Source organism: Octopus sinensis, linkage group LG9, assembly GCF_006345805.1.
Source record: "Octopus sinensis linkage group LG9, ASM634580v1, whole genome shotgun sequence".
NCBI classification, from domain to species: Eukaryota; Metazoa; Mollusca; class Cephalopoda; order Octopoda; family Octopodidae; genus Octopus; species Octopus sinensis.
The window spans coordinates 105,352,450-105,374,379 of record NC_043005.1 but is presented as its reverse complement, the minus strand read 5'-3'; the positions used below and the strand labels follow the sequence as shown (position 1 = coordinate 105,374,379).

Sequence of the window (21,930 nt, the reverse complement as noted above, 5' to 3'; positions counted from 1 at the left end):
TTTAAATATTAGTGAGAGAGATAGATCACACTGGAAATATATGTTCAAGTAATAGTGTTTATATGAAATATTTAAATCTATACGAGCTAAGTGTGTGTGTGTGTGTGTATGAAAATGAATGAAATGACAGAGAAAAAATATGATTTACGTGTGTGTTTATGTGTATATATGTGCGCATGTATATGAATGTGTATATATAAGTGTAAATATATGTACTCATATGCATATGCCCACACATACATACACACATATGAATACAATAGAAAATTATGTATAATATATAAAATGCATGGATATATCTATGCATGTGCACATATCTATGTGTCATCATCATCATCAAAAACATCACTTAATGTTTGGCTTCCCTCATGGTTTGACAGAATCTAATAAGTTAGAAACTGGGTTTGACTCTACTGTGTACTCTGACATGGTTTCTATGGCTGGATGCCCTTCCTAAGGCTAGCCACTTTCAAGAGTGTACTTCTTTTTGTGGCATTAGCACTCTTGATGATTGCTATCTAACTTGCAAGGGTAAGGATCTTAAATGACCCCAATAATTGAAGAAGAGTAGAAAAGAGAGTAAGTGATTGCCAAGGAAGGTAAGATGAAAGGGACAGATTTACACTTGCGATAAAATTGGTAATTGAATGAGTAACAGTGTAGCAGGGTAGGCACTAATTGGAGAGTGAAGTGTATGGAAGAGAACTGAAGAGAGGAAAGGGATTGGGGACAGGGGTTATACAGAAAAGAGTGGAAAGATAACAGTGTGAGTTGTAGAGTAGTCTAGGATAATCCTACACAAGGATGAATATAGAATGGTGAGTGGGAAAGGGTATCGGAAGAGAACAATAGACTGGGGTGGAGAATTGTTGAAGGAAAGGAAAGTGTTCAGGTTGTACAAGTAGACTAAGTGAGGTGAAATGTGGTGTAGAGGAAAAAGAGAAGTTGTGGGGAAGAGGCAGAGAAAGAAAAAGGGGAAGAGGTTGAGAGTGCAGTGGGTGAGTATAATGAGGGAAAGACACACTGTAGGGTCCCATAGAGGTAGGAAGAAGGACAACAGCAGAGTGTGAATGTTGTGAAAGCATCCCAGGTGGTGATGCAGTGAAGGGATCCCAAATGAAAATGAAAAGTGGAGAGATGATGATGAAAGAAAGGTGGGGAGAAACAGTGGGTGGCTGCAGGGAGAGAAAGAATAACTACAGAGCAAATTTATACTTCTATGTAATATATATATATATATATATATTATACAGCACCTCCATATGTGTAGGTACTATTTAGTTTTCATATATTATATCATACTTTGAGATACTGTGTGGACTGAGATCCCTGTTAGCAGAACCCTGATCTTTGAAAAAGTGTTAACACTTATGGTATGCAAATTAGTAGCCCTAGTTTTCTGTAGTTACTGTAATTGTTGAATATATAAATAGATTGGCTGCTTATTTCTTCAAGATTGGTCAACTTCATCGAGACAACTTGGATGAGAATCCAATAAGATTCGAAAATCTTTCTCTCTATATACATATATATATATATACAAAAACACCAGAAGAAAACAACCACAAACAGTTATTGGTAACCTTGTCGGTGCTAGGTATGTCTTATCAGTGTGATTAAATGTGATCTTGTACTGTTCTAGGGTATGGTCCACAAATTTAGTGGGATACCTGTAGGTACCTGATGTTTGTCTTACATGTAGGTAAGCATTTGACTACAAATATTTTATATCTCTGTGGACATTCACTCTGTGCCTGGATGCACAGTTTTGTTTTCTTCTTTTTCTAGTCTATACAGAGATACTGTATGGCTTAATACTTATACTCACATCCAAATCAATGAATTGCTGAGTGTTGTTATATTAGTTTATCATGTAAAGATGAAGTTCTCTTCCACATTGTCTATGAAACTAACTCCTTGCTCATTTTTATCAAAAGAAATACATTGTGCTCGGTACAGACAGTAGGATTTTTACCTGATAACAACTTTGTTTTCCACATTAAACATTTGGAAAGATGAAAATATGAGCACGAGTGGGAACTCATAATTGTCGTGTACTTCAAGATGTTAGAGAACCTGAGGTAGTGGATGATTTTAGTGTCAAATGTGTAAGTACATAATCTAGGACTATATTGAGAGTTTCTATCACTAGGATGTACATAAACAAACTTTCAGCATCCATAGCAGAAATGTTCCTGACTTTATCTGTATCACGTAAATTTCAAGGAATTTATTGAATGATTTTATAATATAGTGCTCTAGTGCATATCTTTTTATTATGCTGTGAAATTTTTGCAATTCTATGCATAGATGTATTGATTTGGGAAATTGTGAGTTGCAGGGGATGATTTTTGTTTGAATGTCTTAATGGCCCTATAAATGTGTGTGGTCATATATTTTCATTATATATATATACATACACACACATGTGCATATACATATATATGTAAATATATGTCCATATGTATGCGTGTATCTGTGTTATTGTGGAGTGTCTAATATATAGATATACATATATAAATATATGCATATATATATATATTTATATATATATATACATGCACACACACATATAGACATACATACAGATATATGTATACATATATACATACATATATGCACACATATATATACATACACACACATACATATATATATTATGCATACACATCGTTTATGTATTTGGCTTGCAAGATTCTTGATATGAATTTGTATGTTGAAACAAATCTTGTTCTTAGGAGGGTCATTACCCCAGTAAAATAACACATGCACTGGTTCAATTTTACTTCTTTATTGTTAGTAAATCAATTCAATACCTAAGCAATCAGTTGTTTGTCAAAGCCCTTTAGTTACTATTCAATGACATGCCCTCAGACAACCAATTGATTGTTTAACCAGCACATTGAGCAAATCATCAATTAGTTACTTGGTTAGATATTTAACCAATTGACTAACAATAAAGAAAAGGTATTGAACCAATGTATGTGTTATCATTATTCGCATAATGAACCTCCCAAGAAACATACGTTCTTAAAAGACTGGGCCTTACAAGGGAGATGTCAAAGGACCAAGGTATGTGGTGCATTGCTGTACTCAAGAAAACCCATTCGGAACTGCTATCCTCAAACCAAAGTGCTTCATAAAAACCACTGGTGCTGGTGCCAATTTAAAAGCACTGTTGTTGGTGCCATGTTACGAGCACTGGTGTTGGGACTACATTAAAAGCACTGGTGCTGGTCATGCTAAAAGCATTGGTGCTGATGCTCATAAAAACCATTAGTGCTGGTGCTATGTAAAAAGCATCCAGTATACTCTGTAAAGTGGTTGGTGTTAGGAAGGGCATCCAACTGTAGAAACCTGGCCAGAAAGAGACTATGAAACCTGGTGCGGTCCCTGGATTTGTTGGCTCCTGTCAAGCCATCTAATCATGCCAGCAAGGAATACGAATGCTAAATGATGATGATGATACACACACACACACACACACACATACATATATGTATATAAGTAAATATATATATGCATGTAGTTATATGTACTTAGATTTGCACTGCAGGAGGTAAACTGACAATCATTAGAGAGTCAGGATTTGGTTTGGCTCCAGCTGATCCCATTTTTGTCTTATATCCTTGTGGGGTCAATAAATAACATACCTGTCCAGGGCAGTGGATTGAGAGAGTTGTTGGAGTATCAGAAAAGATACTGCAGATTCAGTATTTGCTCTTTGTAGTCTAACAGCAATGTCTGTGATGATGATGCCAAGCTGTATCAGCCAGTCTTTCACTTGGACAACATTGGTGGTGCTGACTCCTGCATACATGCAGCTCTTCCTAGAAAAAGAAAAAGAAATAAAAATATTTTCTAAGGACTACAAATTCAAGAAGGCACTTCCAAGTGCAGACCCATAGTCTCATGATGTATGCAGAAGCCATAGATGATGAAATTTGTCAATTTTCTATAGTTGGATGCCCTTCCAATTGCCAGCCTTCATCTGTTTCCAATCTCAAACATGTTTTCACAGAAAATTAGAAATTACAGACATTGCTTGTATGGCAGTGTAACTCACAATTATTATGCAATGTGAAGACAAGGAGACACAGGTCCACACATACAAACTCATTCAGTTTCTGTCAACCAAATCCAGGTTTTGATTGGCCCAAGGTTACAGTGGAAAGCACTTGCCCAAAAGTGCTACAAAGTGGGTCTGAACCCAAAAGCATTGGTTCGGAAATTAATTCCTTAACCACACAACCATGCATATATGTGTGCATGTACAAGTACAAAAGCTTAGAATCTATTCAATAGGCAAGAAGCCTATTGAATACACTTTGTGTGTTGTATGTTTGTATTTTCTATGTGGTTTTGCATTTATTGTATTAATGTTGTTTCTATATTATTGTACAATTTAGACTGTTAAATTATTCCATTATCTATTCTTAATTAGCACTTGTTTATTCTTAATTTCTCATTGTACAGTAGTGCTTCAGGAAGAGTCTAAAAGCCCTTAGTGTAGGAATTTTATAACTAAAGATTTTTCTTCTTATTCATTTATGCTCATGTTTTAAATTTTCTATTATGAACTTTTTTTCCTCCCTATAATATCATCCATCCACATTTTAGTTGAAATAACAAATTCTCAATATCCACATTAGCATTTTAAAATCTGCCCCACCTTTTTTTTCTCTATTTATGAAATATTGAAAGTACAGGTGGTTGTTATGGCTCTTTTATTATAGAAAATGGAAATGTGCGAATGACTCAGGACATTCTAGTCATTTTTCTGACTGGTTTACTTAGGCTTGTATAAAAAGAAAAATTGGGAAATATTATATTGGAGGTTTGTTACTTTGATGCTCCAGTACATGATCTGTATGTAAAGTTTGTATCATGGTTTGCTATTAATTTAGCTTCTTTGTTTAGTCTTCAAGTTGTTTAGATATCCTACATACAATAAAAAATTGGTTGATAACACATCTTGTTTGTGATGTGCAATCTGTATTTTTCTTTTTCTTTGCCTTACTGAAAATGTATAGTCAAGTGGGTAGAAGAAAAGGTGGTACTTTTTATGTCTTGGAGTCATGAAGTTTACAACTTCCATGCTTTTATCTGAATTTACAAATTACATTAGTCATCTGAAATTTATTTGGTTGCATGCTGCTTTATGGTTTGTTGTCGGTGAGATTTTTAATTTTCGTGCTCTTGTAATATATCATTACATTTAGTTTATGATTGGGTGTAATGCATGTTGTATTCGATTTAATGGGGTTTTGTGATGATAACGTTTTCATCAATTCTATAGCCAGAAGGCATTTAGTTCATACACAACACACTCCATGTCTAGTGTGTATGCTTGTGTTTTCTATGAGTTTTGCATTTATTCTATTGACTTTGTTTCTATGTTATTGTATAACTTAGACTGCTAAATTATTCCAATATCCATTATTAATTAACATTTGTTTTATTTTAAATTTTTTCATGGATAGTGGTGCTTTTCAGAAGAATCTAAAGGCTTTGGTGTAGGGATGTTATAACTGAAGATTTCTCAACCATACCTGTGCATATAGAAGCATTTATTTGTTCCGTTTTTCTTTTTTTCTTTTGTATGTGCTAATGTAATATATGAATATTTTCTTATTCGTATATTTATATCTAAGAATAGGCTCATTGAATTGCTTGAAGATATTAAAGTACAGAAAAGAGAAAATATATTCCTATAAAGAATTAGCCTATTTTCTGAGTGCGCATATGTGTATGTGTTTGTATTTGTGCATGTGCGGTTGTGTGTATATGAACAGAAGGTAATACTCATGAACATTTAAATGAACACAAAGAGGAAGAAGACTGTACATATTGATACATGTACTTGTGTATATGTATGAATGAATGTGTATGTATACATGTACATATGTGTATATATGTCCATTTCTAACTTTTATTAGCTAAACTATACTGGATGTCTTGGCTGTACATCACTACACATTAAACCACATTTTCTTTCATTAATACACTTTTAATTATTCATTGAGCACTTTATGAAAAGCATTTTTCATTTACTCAAGTTAAGATGTACTCTTTGAAGTCCATGTGTGTCTATTCTCACATTAAAATGCCCTGCCAGATTTAATTGTAAATTTATAGGTGCAAGCATGGCTGTGTGGTTGAGAAGTTTGCTTCTTAATCACAAGGTACTGGGTTCAGTCTCATTGTATTGAACTTTAAACAAATGTTTTCTACAATAGACTGGGCTGACCAAAGCCTTGTGAGTAGACAGAAACTGAAACAAGCTCGTCATGTATGTGTGTGTGTTGGTGTCATTTTGTCTTAACATAGCATGATAGTTGTAAATGCACCATCTCATCATTATATCAGAGTGACCTCTGTTTGCAATCTTCCTTGAAAACCTGTCTGATCAGGAATCACCTTACGTAGAAACAAGTGAAGGTTAGTGACATGAAGGGCACCTATCTGGCTGTAAGAATCCCATGTTAATAAATTCCAACATGCACATGTGAGCATGGAAAAACAGACCTTAAAACAATGATAATGATGATTTGAGCAAGTTTGAAGTTTCTCCATCACCTTACTACATAATATTTGTCCAGTTGAATGTAAGTCCATCCAGTTTTGGTACCTTCTGCGCAGTTACTTTTATAGCCAACAAAACATCTGACTCTGAAAGGCCCTTTCATATACATTTTGAAAATGCACACACACACAACTCAGTATGTGTGATGTGCATAATTATAGATATACGAATTGTAAGAGTAATTTCAATTTTTCAAAGTTATAAAGAGAATAATTAATTTATATAAATCAAAAGTTCAATCATTAAAACATTCTATTCATATTTATGAGTAAAATAGCAGATGGTTATTTCAACTAAAAAGGCTGCCATCCACACTACCTACAATAACAACAAAAACATTTTTTTCTTCACATAAGGCACAGGCGTGGTTAGGGTAAGAAGCTTACTTCCCAACCACATGGTTCCGGGTTCAGTCCCACTGCATGGCATCTTGCATGTCTTCTACTATAATCTTGGGCTGACCAAAACCTTGTGAGTGGATTTGGGAGACAGAAACTGAAAGAAGCCTGTCGTATACACACACACACATATATATATATATATATTTGTGTGTGTGTGTGTGACTGTGTTTGTCCCCACCCACCATCGCTGGACAACCAATGTTGATGCATTTACATCCCCATAACTTAGAGGTTCAGCATAAGTGACTGATAGAATAAGTACTAGACTTACAATAAATAAGTCTTAGGTCGATTTCTTCGACTAAAGGCTGTGCTCCAGCATGGCTGCAGTCAGACGACTGAAACAAATAAAAGAATATAATACCAAAGCAACCCATTGCAGTGAAATTGCAAATAGATCTCTTTTTATACGTGTGTGTGTGTGTGTGTTGGAAGTGATTATAATTTGCATAAATGCCTTTTGTGTTCTGTGAGAATATTTTCAGATGTCAGAGTTGAAATTGTTGTCACAAGTTTGAAGTTTATTCAAACCATATTGCCAGGCCAGCTAATTCATGTTAAGGTGGTTGTCATTCTCTTTTGTTTACTATGCTTCTATGACTATATTTTTCTAATAAACACAAATATTTGTATATGTACACACACACACATTGTGTGTGTGTGTGTGTATGTGTGTGTGCTTGTATATGAATTATGGACATATAACACAATAACTCTACCAGTTCTAAACAAAACCATTTGAAACTTTAAAAGTGACAAACTTCAACTTTACCACCTGTTGCAAGCACTCAAAGTCATTTAGTAAATTTTCAGAATATAAAAGAAAAAAAAAACAACAACAATAGTATTAATAATAATATTTTATTCTTTATTCATCATGTAATATTCACAGCTGCCTGTTTAAAGTTTATTTATTGTCTGTGTGTGTTTGGGGTGGGTCTTTTTCACTGAGTGGCAGGGTGTGTTTCTTTATAAACCATCTTTGTGACCAAGGGACAATGAGTACAAAAAAACTACTCTGTACTCATACACACACATTTATAGGAACATTTTATAGGAAAATGAGCAGGATATATATGAAAAAAAAAACTTTACTGTAGAGGGGTGTTGTAGTTCTGTGTGAAGAACAATGAAAGCTTACCTTTCTACTACCTTCTACCTCCACTTAGCTAGGAAACAAGGTGGAAGTAGTAGAGTGTGTTCAACACACACTACATGGAAAACTGAAATGTGTGGGAGACTGGAAATGGAGGTGACACTGGAGCAGGTGTTGAGAATGGATGAAGAGACAGGGAGGAAGGAGTGGGACAGGACAGGTAAAACAAATGGGGTGGGTGGCAGTCATAGCAAGGGTTGGGATCTGTTGATTTATAAGTAGGCTTGCATCTAGGTTGACTAAAGGAAACAATGAAGTGTGTGAGTGGGATGGGAAGGAGTGGGGAACTTAACCCTTTCTACATATGATTAATGTAACAGGGATCATTGCAAGAAAGGGGATAGATTGAAATACAGATAGATATGATGGCTAAGATGTGTTTAACATGATGATGATGGTAGAAGTGAAGATGGTGATGAACTAGGAAGTGATTTGTGATACCTTGAGTAAGCTTTTGTTTGCAATTCCTCACCCCACATGTGAACAATATTAATAACCATTATTAATTAAGGCAGCAAGCTGGCAGAAACATTAGCACACTGGGTGACATGCTTAGCGGTATTTCGTCTGCCACTACGCTCTGAGTTCAAATTCCACCGAGGTTGATTTTGACTTCCATCCTTTCAGGGTTGATTAAATAAGTGCCAGTTATGCACTGGGGTCGATATATATTGACTTAATCCATTTGTCTGTCCTAGCCCCTTGTTGGTAGTAAAGAAATAGGTATTTTATCTGTCCTTACGTTCTGAGTTCAAATTCTGCCGAGGTTAACTTTGCCTTTCATCCTTTCGGGGTTGATAAATTAAGTACCAGCTGCATACTGGGGTTGATCTAATTGACTGGCCCCACTCCCCCAAAATTTCGGGCCTTGTGCCTAGAGTACGAAAGGAATATTTAATATCTATGCTTCCACTAACCAGCCCTTTAGTTATCTGGGATTATGAAGGGGGAAAAATATATATTTAACAATAATATTAATATTCTTCATCTAAGAGAGAGCCAATGCATCCCACAACTCTTCCTTTCCCTTTCTTTCATGTACTCATAACAGTTGTAAGCATATTACTAATATTCCGCCTTCTGCATATTTATAATTCTCATCTTTACCTACAAATATTTCACCTATCAAGTAGTATAACACTTTGATACACATATTTGATGTATCCTGTTGCATTACTGTAAATCTTGTAACATTCTTCTAGGGAAAGGGAGTAAACTTACACTTTTGTCAAGATTCACCTTTCTTTAAGATCTACCTTTTTTTTTTTTTACCTCCTATATTTTCATTAATGGTTCCTTTTTTCATGGTCCTCCAGCACCTCTTACTGATAATCACATGATGACAGGGGTGATGATGCTAGTTAATATAGTCTGGTAGATGGATTGTCTGTCCCCTTATTCTTGAGATGAGGTGTATAAGGTGGTCTCCTTTAATGTTTTTGGTGCTGTGATTGATGGAACTCAAGAGACTGCTACCTTGTTGCTGCCTCAGCTGCTTTCTTAGACTTTGCAGTTTGGAGTCTGGTTGGGGTGTAAAAGTCCCACTAGTAATTTTTACTACCATATGTATAACAACTAGGATTTTTGCACTGCACCATCTTTTTGTCTCAGCACCTTCAACTGGGTACAGCTCTGCTATACCCTTGTGGCTTTTGAGGGTGCCATTATGACATACAAATTCATCTTGAATCCTCTTGATCATTTGTCTCTCATCACCTCTGAACTTGCCATCAACCAATATAGTGATGCAAAGGATTAACATCATTTCCAATGTCCCGTATCATCACCCATGCATTTCCCTGTACCAAAAACTAGGACACATGTGTATGGGTAGAGGTGTGTCTAACTATCTCAGCTTATATTTTTTTTTGCTGAGTCTTCAGTCCCAATAGTACAGCAGTCAATGTCATAAGCGTTATCTTTCTCAAATGAGATAATAACTCTTGATATTTCTTGATATGCTGAGATGGTAGTTATTTGAAACTGTGATCCTTCTTCAAGCACAGTAAGTGATTTTTCTCTTTGTCTTCTCTTGGATTAGACCCAGGACAAAGAGACATTGTCTAGTTTTACACAAATCTCTTAGATAATTACTTTTTCTAGAAACCTTGTCACATCTAAATATTCTACATGGGTCCAACCCATAGCAACATGGAAAATGGACGTTAAATGATGATGATGCAACAGAGGTATAACTAAATTCTTTAACCCTGTGGCTATATGCATTGCCTATAATGAATGTCTGAAATCATTTCTTTCTCAATTATATTCTTTATTTTTTAAATTTTTTTGTAAGAGTTCATTCTGCATTAGAATATACTTTTGTGCTATCACTAAATTTGTTTTGTATGAATATTATTTTCATTTTGTTGAGGGTCATAACTATTAACCATTTTGATATGAGATGGAATACAATATAAAGTCTATAAAAACAAATAATTTTTGTCTAGCCTGCATAGTGGAGAAGAGGGAAGACATCCACAAGTAACAAGAATTCTTAATTAGCAAGTACTCCAAAGTAATTTTTCGTTGGTAATATTCAAGAGCTGATTCCTGGAGTGATGAAACAACACATCTAAAAACAACAGTCGGTAGCAGCAACAGCAATGATAATAATAATAAATATAATATTAATAACGACCTCTGACAACAAGCTGCTGTCCGCTTTCACAGAATCAATCAGAGCAAACAAGACCAAGTGCTCTGAGAAGTAAAACAATAATAATAATGGTTCCTTTATTAACCACAAAGAGTTTACATTAAGGAAAACGTTATGGACAGTACAGGACAAAGTATGTGTAATAATAATAATAATAAATGTCCTGACACAGTACCAGGGACTGGCTCTCATGGCTTCTGATCTTAACTGATTGGAAGTGCTATCATGTACTTGTTTTGTCTTGGTATAAAACATGGACTACAACAAATATTCTGCTCAATACCACCGATTTGCTTGTCAGTTGTTTGACCATAACCAGTTGAGCATGTCCCTTAGTGGCTGACGATATGTGCATCTCTGATCATGAGCAGAAGTAGTGGAGAGCATCATAGCCATGTGTTAAGAGGGATTCTTTGGGGTTTGAATAATTCACCTTTGGAAACATGGGTGTTTCTTTCAACATCCTTAAACAACCCTTATTCAGGGACCTTTTGAGTGGAATGGGCTACTTGACTTGAAGAAAATTCTATCTGGGTCCCACCTGCAAGGTCCTGCACAGTTTATCTTGATATGAGATCACCATGTTGTACACATATAGTTGTGATGCATGTGCTTGGTGTACCCTTATCATATGGGTAGTCATGATGGGTATACTGGGCTTCGTATATTTTACCCCAGTGTCACTTTGATAGCATGTACTCCTCTCTCATTCAACAACAACAACAACAATAATAATAATAATCCTTTCTACTATAGGCACAAGGACTGAAATTTGGTGTGGGAGGGGACTAGTCAATTACATCGACCCCAGTACTCAACTGGTACTTATTTTGTAGACCCTGAAAAGATGAAAGGTAAAGTCGACCTCGGCGGAATTTGAACTCAGAACATGAAGTCAGATAAAATACCTATTTCTTTACTACCCACAAGGGGCTAAACACAGAGAGGACAAACAGATTAAGTCGATTATATCGACCCCAGCGCGTAACTGGCACTTATTTAATCGACCCCGAAAGGATGGAAGGAAAAGTCGGCCTCGGCGGAATTTGAACTCAGAACGTAGCGGCAGACGAAATACTGCTAAGCATTTCGTCCGGCGTGCTAACGTTTCTGCCAGCTCGCCAACAATAATTCTTTCAAACTTTGGGATGAGGCCATCAATTCTGAGGGGTATAGGTATGTCGATTAGATAGAACCCAGTACTTATCTGGTACTTTTATCAACCCAGAGTGGAAGAAAAGCAAAGTTGACCTCAGCGAGGTTTGAACTCATAACGTAAAGAATCGGAAGAGAAGTAATGCTGTTAACGATTCTGTCAGTCGCAGCTCTTTAATTATTGTCAATGACAACATTAACATCAACGCCATTAGTAACAATAACAAAGAGAAAGCGAAAAAAGAAAGGAGTCTTTAAGTTCTTGCTTGACCTGCAAGAAATAGCAGGCAAAATCTCTTCCAGATTTCATCTTACCATTTTAGATAAAGAAAGGACACTAATTAACATATATATTTCTTTATTGCACACAAGGGGCTACACATAGAGGGGACAAACAAAGGGATTAAGTCGATTATATCGATCCTAGTGCGTAACTGGTACTTACTTTATTTATCGACCCCGAAAGGATGAAAGGCAAAGTCGACCTCGGCGGAATTTGAACTCAGAACGTAACGGCAGACGAAATACGACTACGCATTTCGCCCGGCGTGCTAACGTTTCTGCCAGCTCGCCGCTGGCTGGAGCAGTTTTATGTATGTTTACCGAAGCAGTGTTGATCTGCGGCTAAACAAGAAAAAAGCTTATAACAGGATCATTCGATGTGTTTGAAATAGTAACCAAATATACATAAAATCTTGCACTCAAGCATCTTAGATAATGAAAGAACATGGATAGTGTAGCCACAGACACACTACTTAAAAGACATGATGGTCACAGCTGGAATGCCTTTGATGATAAATCTATCCAATCAACAAGGACATGAGTAATAAGTTAACGTTGATGTAAGAAGGGATTTCACAAACGAGGAATCAGCAGCTAACGGAAGCACACACGCATTTTCCTTCACATATGTGAACGCTCATACGCACACACACACACGCACTTAAGATTAAAACTGAAATTGTAAAATTTAGAAGAAACTTGTTGGCCCCCAACTCTGTATGCTAATGATCAAGTGTGATGTGATCAACAGTGTAGGTTATAACGGGGCCCTGTAGTCTGTGATGTGTTGGTAGATTATTATTATTATAGCGGCGAGCTGGCAGACACGTTAGCGCGCTGGACGAAATGCTTAGCGGTATTTCGACTGTCGTTATGTTCTGAGTTCAAATTCCGCCGAGGTCGACTTTGCCTTTCATTCTTTCTGGGTCGATAAATTAAGTACCAGTTTCGCACTGGAGTCGATGTAATCGACTTAATCCCTTTGTCTGTCCCCTCTGTGTTTAGCCCCTTGTGGGTAGTAAAGAAATATATTATTATTATTATAGCGTCATTGGTACAGTTATGTGTGAAGTCTGATTAGTCTTCTAGTGAGGTGCTGATAGAGACCAGCTACCTAAGGAATTATTACTACTCACAAGTCCAGATACAGGAGAAAACAATGTCTAGCTACCTGGAGGAAACACATCGCGTCCGGTTTCCAAACGGAACACTAGAACAATAACAAAATAACGAGTCTGTACGAAGGTGCCTGTACGAAGTCATTTGACATGTTAGAAATAGCAACACTATCGCCTTCAAATCACATCCTTACAGTGTTTTAAATGGGGAAGGACATTGAAGAAAGTATCTGAAAATAAAAGCCGTGATCACAGCAGAAATGCCTTTGACGCAGGTCCGAACACAAACGATTAAGAGAGTGTTCATCCATTATTAGGTTAGTTACATGGATAAAGAAGCATATTAAAAACTTTCCATCCGAGTGACACAGGCAAGGAAAGGTTGCTGGGTTTTGGTTTTTTGTTTGTTTTCACATTTGCGTACATTTTGATTTAGTTTCAATTGACAACACCACTACTACGACCAATACTGCAGTAAATGAAATTTACTACCACTCCTAGAACATTAGTTAACCACCAACACTTACAACTTATTATACTATCATCATCGTTACAACTTAGTACACCAGCGCCCACTCTTACTCTAAACTATTGCTCTACCATCATCACCCACAACCACCAGAGTGAAACAGCGAAATAACAGCAGCAGCAGCATCTCCGAGAACGTGTCATTCATGAAAATGAACAGCAGCACTACACAATCATGTGTGTGTGTCAATGGGAGAGAGAGAGAGAGAGGAAGAAAGAGAGAGAGAAAATATAGGGGGGGGGGGTAACGAGCGCGCGAGCAGGCAGTCGGCAAGTGGAGCAAACACACAGACACAACGAAAGCAACGAGCGAAAGCTAGAAGACTTCATCTCCTCCACTTGCTGTGTATGAAAAGCACACACACACACACACACACACACATTGTTAGATACATATACATATACATATTGCATAAATATATACACTATAGGAACATGCTTTTTTTATTTTATTATTATTATGTATTCCCCAAGAAAACAGTAATTTCTTCGGGTCTCCTATGTTTAAAGCATTGTAGATAACGAGTCTTGCGTTGTTTTTGTTTTTGTGATGGAAGGAGGCAGTTCTCTTTCGTTAATTCTTCAGTTTTGTCTTCCTTTTGAACATTTAAAAAAAAATATATAAGATTATGATTCTTCAAATTTATGCGCAGCGTAAATCCGATATTATTTTACCAAAAAGCTAAAAATATAAATTTACAGAAAAGAGAAGAGACACATAACCCTTTTTTTAAAACTCTCTCTCTCTCTCTTTCTTTCTCTCTTCCTCTTTCTCACTCCTTTACCCTCCCCCTTTCTCTATCACTCACTTTACAGACTCATACTAAACATATCGATCCGAAGAATTTACTGTTTTGGGGCGCACTAAATAATTTCCGAATCTATTCTACGGCGTTCCAAAAGACTAGAATCGAAAATTATTCAATGGGCCAAACGAAATTTCTTCATATGTGAAGGCATCATTGGTTAGGATTCAGAAAGAATAAAAAAGAGAGAGAGAGAGAGAGAGAGAGAGAGAGAAGGGTGCCAATTTTGTCTTTCTTTTGAAATTACCTTTAACATAAAACTGAATAGTTTTTCAAAAACGTCAGAGTGAAAAATTACGGAGGTGAGGGAAAAATCTCCCTAACCTGCCCAACTTTTTTTTCAAGGATCGTAGACTTAAGATGTAAACATCCGAAAAGACGAATACAAATTTCAGGTGGAGTGCATAGTTTCCCAATCTATTCTTCATAGATGCCATATATATATAGTGAGAGAGAGAGAGAGAGAGAAGGAAGAAGAAATATATATATACTTTATATTCCTTTACTTATTTCTGTTATTTGACTGCGACCATGCTGGAGCACCGCCTTTAGTCGAACAAATCGACTCCAGGACTTATTCTTTGTAAGCCTAGTACTTATTCTATCGGTTTCTTTTGCCGAATCGCTAAGTTACAAGGATGACCAACATCCGTTGTCAAGCGACGGTGGGGGTATAACACAAACATATACATATATTATAAATATATCTTTCAGTTTCCATCTACCAAATCCGCTCACAAGGTTTTGGTTAGCTCAAGGCTTTAGTAGAAAACATTTGCCAATGGTGCCACACAGTAGGACTGAACCCAGAATCATGTGGTTCAGAAGCAAGCTTTTACCACACAGTCACGTATATAAATATGCATGTATCAATGTTTATATGTATAACTATGGATGGATATATATATATATATATATATATATATATATATAAAATAATATGTTACATTACTCAATAGTCAAGATAAAACACCGAGTTTCAGATATATATTATATATATATATATATATTATATATACACACACACACACAGATACAGGTATACATATATATATATATATACATGTATACATATATGCATACATATATATATATATATATATATATATATATATATATACACACACACACGATACAGGTATACACATATATATATACATGTATACATATATGCATACATATATATACATATATATATATATATAATATATATATACAAGTAACATATATACATACATATATTTATACATGTATGCATATATACATACACACACACATATATATATATATATATACATGTATACATATGTACATATATGTAAGAATGTATATGTATATATATATATATATATAGTTTAAAGATCCAACAGAAGTAGAATGAACAAAAAATGTACTCCAGCCAGTGTGAGATAAATACACAATGAAAAGTGCTAAAACAGAATTTGAATGCTTAAAGATAGCATATTTTATATGCCTGTTCAATTATCGTAAAAATATGAAATTGTTAGGAACTCTTTTAGTTGCATATTCAAATTGATATATATATATATATATATATATATATATACACACATAAACATCTTTTAAAATTCGTCTTCACTGCTCCCATGGACTGGATGGTGTGACAGGATCCAACGATCTTTGTTGAACTCCAATGTTTGCTTCAGCATGGTTTAGGGTTGGATGCCCTTCCTAATGCAACGAGTTTACAGAGTGTACTGAGTGCATTTTTCTCTTTTTTTTTGTGATAGGAGTACTAATGAGTTTATCAACTAACTCACACAACAAAGAAAAGTAGAGAAAAAAGTGTCTTTATCCCAAGTGTTGAGAGGTCAAAGTACAACATAGGGACAGGCACAGGTGTCTTACTATAGAGGTGAGATATATAGTGACTGCACATTATGTAAGGGTGGTTGAGGTAGCTCAAAAGAAGGTAATGATGGTGGTGATGATGTATCAGAGCAGATTCTCAAGATACAATAAGGTTGAGTATAAGAAAAGATATAAACAAACCATAGGGAAGAGTAAGTGAATAAATTCATTAGAATGTGAAAGTAACATGGCAGATGGTTTGAGAAGCGTATAATGCTACTGATGGTAAATATCAGTATTGGGCAGGTGTGGTAGTGGTGGGAGGGGGGAGATAGGAGTAGCTCAGAAAGAAGATGGTGATAAGTGGCAGTACAAGAATGGTGGAAAGCTGCAGTATTAAAGAATATATAGATGGACCAGAAATAGGCTGATGATGTTCACAGTGGGGGTGGACAGGAATAAAGTTTTTGAGCTTTTGGGGTTAATCCCAATAATCAAGTTCTGATTATTGGGATCATGTTTTGTTTTGTGGAGGGAGACTCAAGTGGGTGACAAGGCTGTCAAAGCAGCATTATAGGCTGTCAGGTAAATCAGTGCACTGGGCCATATAGTATTTATTGGATCTAGTTTTTGCATTCACAAAATATGCATTTTTTTAAAATCTGAAAATTGGCTATAATAATGTAACCTTCCAGTCTTGTTGCTTTGAAAGTCTGATATTGTAGTGAAAAAAAATTGGAGAAAAAAGCTATAGAGGTTTAAAAATTGAAAAGAACTGTATTTTGAGCCAATAGTGAGACAGAAATTTTTTGTGCTTAGCGCAGCGGTGTCAACTTTAAGGTTGTACCCTGTGAAATTTATAGTTTTGTGTCTGACCTGTTCGTTGTAGGTTTCTAAATAAACAGAAATACTTAATAAAATCAACATGTATCATTTTACTGTTTCTTTTGTCTCTTCATTGATTGTATTTTTTAATTATTTTAAAAATTTGCTATATTAATATATTTTCAGCATGTTTACATTATGCGTATTTCAGTATTATGTATACCTGTCATGTATTTGTGTACACCATTAATATATAAGTGTGTGTGTGAGTGTGTGTATGAAAAGGGGGCATCTGTCTCCAAAACTCCAAAGTTGAGTAACGTTTTCATGCTTGGATTTTTAAATTACGATAAGAATAATACTGGTCAACAAAGAATTTATCTCAAGGAAAAGAATACCTGTATCTTATATGTTTTTGCATGCAGAATTCAAAAATAATGTCAAATTATCTGTATCACCTAAAGTTTCTCTGTTCCATGATATCCCTCTCAGTTCCTGTTACATGGGCTAAATTTCAGTTAAGCTGTTGAAATGTGAAGCTAACGGTTTAAGAAATAACCCTAATTAAAATTTTTATGAATAGTGAAATCATAAATCTGGCTATCTGAGTCAATGGGTACCGAAATTATATGAAATGAAAAATATGTAAAAATACTAACACACAGAAGTACATGTGAAAAATCAACATAGACAGCAGCGGCACAGACAACTGTGAACCACAACTCAGCGTGCAGTTGTCATAGTAACAAGCTGCTAATGCAACGCTGTCTGTTGATTGGCTAAAATTACCCAAACTTCCCAACTTTAATTCCAAATAACATTAGATTCTTTAATTTATTGGTTGATCATGATCAAAATTCAGAGACGCATTGATTCACCAAAATTGAAAGCAATCTGAGCAAAATTAAGTGGGGTTCATTTTGCGAATGAGAAAGACTAGATCCTATCTATTTATTGATAGCAAGTCACATCATACACAGGTCAGAATTAGGCCCCTGGGAAAGTGTCAAAGGTGCCCTTGTCTAAAGATGGCACTGATGGGCAGCAGTATTTGAGATGAGACCAGACAAATGTAGAGAAAAGAAGGGTAGTAGTATCAAGATCTCTGGATGGGAAAGATCTAAGGATCTATGGGCCATATTGACATTATTCTCGATGCATTCACTATATCCTAGATTGTTGTTTGCATTATTTAATGCTATAAGAAGCTCTCCTGGAACACATATTGTGTGTGTGTGTGTGTGTAGTGTGGTGTGTGTTGTACATTTTTTATGTTAAATGAAGCAGGAAGAAAGTAGAATTATGATGAAGAGTTAAAAATGGGAAACATGAAATGTGATGGTTCCTGCTATTTAAGGGTATTTTAGAACAGGATGTGATGCTATTCAAACTGAAGGAATGAAATAAGGGAACAATAGACCTACCACCACACACACACAAAACAAAAAACAAAGTTCTTCAAATGAAACAAAGAACTCTATATCAATAAACCCTGTTACCACCCACCTTCATCCTTCTGCCTAATTAACACACTGTTTACTGATATAAAAATATAGGAGAAAAGAGGGAGGGGCAGAAGTAATGTATGAAAATTTGAAGCCTTAAATTTTGTTGTTGGCTATTATGATGATTGGAGACTCTGATAAACACCACCTCCACTCCTGCTGTTTGTTTTAAGCCTGAGTATTACCACTGCATGCCAACAATCCGAAACTTTTTACTCCCTTCAGCCACTATACAAGGAGGTAAGGTTTAGAAAAAGAGAGGGACAGACAGAGAATGTGTGCCTGTATGAGTTAAAGTCCAGATAATAAGAAAATTGATAGGGTAGGGGTGAAACAGCAGTAGCAGCTGGTTGAGTGAAATAAGGAGATGGTTAGGAAGAGAATAGAACCAAAAGAGAGAGAGGGAAAGAGAGGGAGAGAGGTTTCTTTTGTTTTGCTTAGAGTCCACTTTGAACTAGCACTTCCTGCATCACAAAGACAAAATATGTCAAAAGAAAAAAAGAAGAAAAAAAACTGAAAGAATTTCACATGACAAGAGTAGAAGGATTGGGTGATAGCTAGAGGAGAAGTGGACAGGAGACAGTTGGACAATGTCTTCATGGTTTTCCATCCCTTTCCTCTACATATGGATTATTTACCCTTTTTTCTTCTCCTACAAGCACATTTGTTTGTGTGATTGTAATAGTTGGGCTGTTATTATATTTGAAAGGAATAAAAATAGCAGAAATCACAACTAATTCTATTGGGAAACATCAACCTCACAACATCCTATTTTCTCTTAAGATCCCAAAATATAACAAAAGAAAATGACAACCGTCCAGGAGGGGAAAAATGCACCAACAAATAAAATACCGAATAATAAACGTTGTCAATTAAATTTATCTTAAACAATAGCAAACACACTACAACAAAAACTGTACTTTTAGAAAAAAAATTACCATTAAACCTCAAACAAGTAGATTAAAAAGTATAGAAATCCATCACATACAGGCCAAGTGTTCACAACAGAATTTAAATATTGGATGATAAAAATTACAACTGGTACATAATTCGAATATAATGTGTATGAATTTAAAGTATGGAAATGCTATTTAAAGTGTGTGTGTGCTTTCATATTATCACCATTCACCATCATCATGTAATATCCGTTTTTCCATGCTGCCCTGGGTTGGGTGGTCTGACAGAAATTAGTGAGCCAGAGGCCAATGCCAAGCTCTACTGTCTGTGTTGGCATGGTTTCTATGGCAGGATGCCCTTCTTAAGGTCAACCACTTTACAGAGTGTACTAGGTACATTATATATATATGTAGAGATAAGGCGGCGAGCTGGCAGACACGTTAGCGCGCCGGGCGAAATGCTTAGCGGTATTTCGTCTGTCGTTACGTTCTGAGTTCAAATTCCGCCGAGGTCAACTTTGCCTTTCATCCTTTCGGGGTCAATAAATTAAGTACCAGTTTCGCACTGGGGGTGATATAATCGACTCAATCCCTTCGTCTGTCCTTGTTTGTCCCCTCTGTGTTTAGCCCCTTGTGGGCAGTAAAGAAATATATATATATGTAGAGAGAGAGAGAGAGAAAGAGCGACCTTCTTCAGAAAATCTGAGCAGAGAAAAGTTAGCTAACAACACCTTTTCTACAAAAAATTTCCTGAAGTGGTCCTAACCATCAAATAGTGGAACACCATGTAAAGTTATTAACCATTAACCTCTCTTGTTAATTTTTTTATAACATGCATTATTTAAGCTTACCAAAAATAAAAATAAAAAATGTATGTGTGTATCTCTATGTATATGTGTGTGTGTGTGTGTGTAGACTGAGATTTAGGAGCTATAAAGAAATAGAAATACAGCAAGAAAGACAAAACTGAGATAGAGAGAAAGAGGAATAGAAAGAAAGGAAAGAGAGGGAAAGAAACACAATGTGTAAAAGAAAAATACATATATATTGGAAATGAATGCAGAGCCGGCCATATGTTATTCGGCATGTATTTCTGCAGGCATACACAGACATACACCAGCATGCTGTATGAGGTTATATGTATGTATGTATGTATGTACACTGTCCACTATGATTATACAGTGTAGTGGACAGCACTCAGCCATATATTATATCATACACTAGAAGTCAAATTGCTGATTAGAAGAAAACCAACTATATGACAAGTTCACAACTACAGCAAGAAACTTAAAGACTGGGAGACACATGCACACACACAAGTGTATATATATATATATATATATATATATATGTGTGCATGCATGTGTGTGTGTATGTATATATATATATGTATTAAATATAAATATGAATCATATATAAATACATATAATCATAATAAATATGTATATATCTATCATATATATATATATAATATATATATATATGGTGCATGCATGTGTGGTGTGTGTATATATATATATATATATATATATATATAAATATAAATATGAATCATATATAAATACATATATATCATATAAATATGTATATATCTATCATATATATATAATATATATATATATATATATATATATATATATATATATTTATATATCATACATGAATATGTATATATATCATATAGATATATATCTATATATATATATAAATAAAAAAATTTATATTGGGTTGTCTGGAAGTACGTGCCGATTTTAAAGGAACGAAAAAGGTCAATAAATACTTGCCATTACATTCTAATCAACAAAATATGAACCATTTTGTTGCACACTGCATTTCCATCTTTCCTTTAACTTGAAAATACCCTCTTCCTAGAAACTGGACTTCCAGACAACACATATATAATATATAAATAAAATATATATATATAAATAATATAATATATATATATATATATGAATATAATATAAATATATTTATATGAATATATATATATAAATATACATACACATCTAATATATATAATACGTATATAATAATATATATATATATATAGATACTTTTATTGTTTTATTCTTTTACTTGTTTCAGTCATTTGACTGCAGCCATGCTGGAGCATCCCCATTATTGGAATAAATCAGCCGTAGGACTTATTCCTTGAAAGCCTGCTGGTAATATTTTATCAGTCTCTTTTGCAGAACCGC

At 35.1% G+C, this 21,930-nt stretch overlaps 1 protein-coding gene and 1 long non-coding RNA gene across 2 annotated transcripts in view; one reads left to right on the top strand and one right to left on the bottom strand.

Moving 5' to 3' along the window:
* LOC115215499 overlaps positions 1 to 21,930 on the top strand; it is a 135,721-nt gene that overhangs the window by 9,846 nt on the left and 103,945 nt on the right. The gene's annotated exons all lie outside the window — the stretch shown is intronic.
* LOC118764936 overlaps positions 1 to 21,930 on the bottom strand; it is a 49,820-nt gene that overhangs the window by 7,058 nt on the left and 20,832 nt on the right. The window contains exon 2 of the long non-coding RNA XR_005000775.1: positions 3,654 to 3,830. This is a non-coding gene — a long non-coding RNA (uncharacterized LOC118764936). The remainder of the gene's footprint in view (positions 1 to 3,653; positions 3,831 to 21,930) is intronic.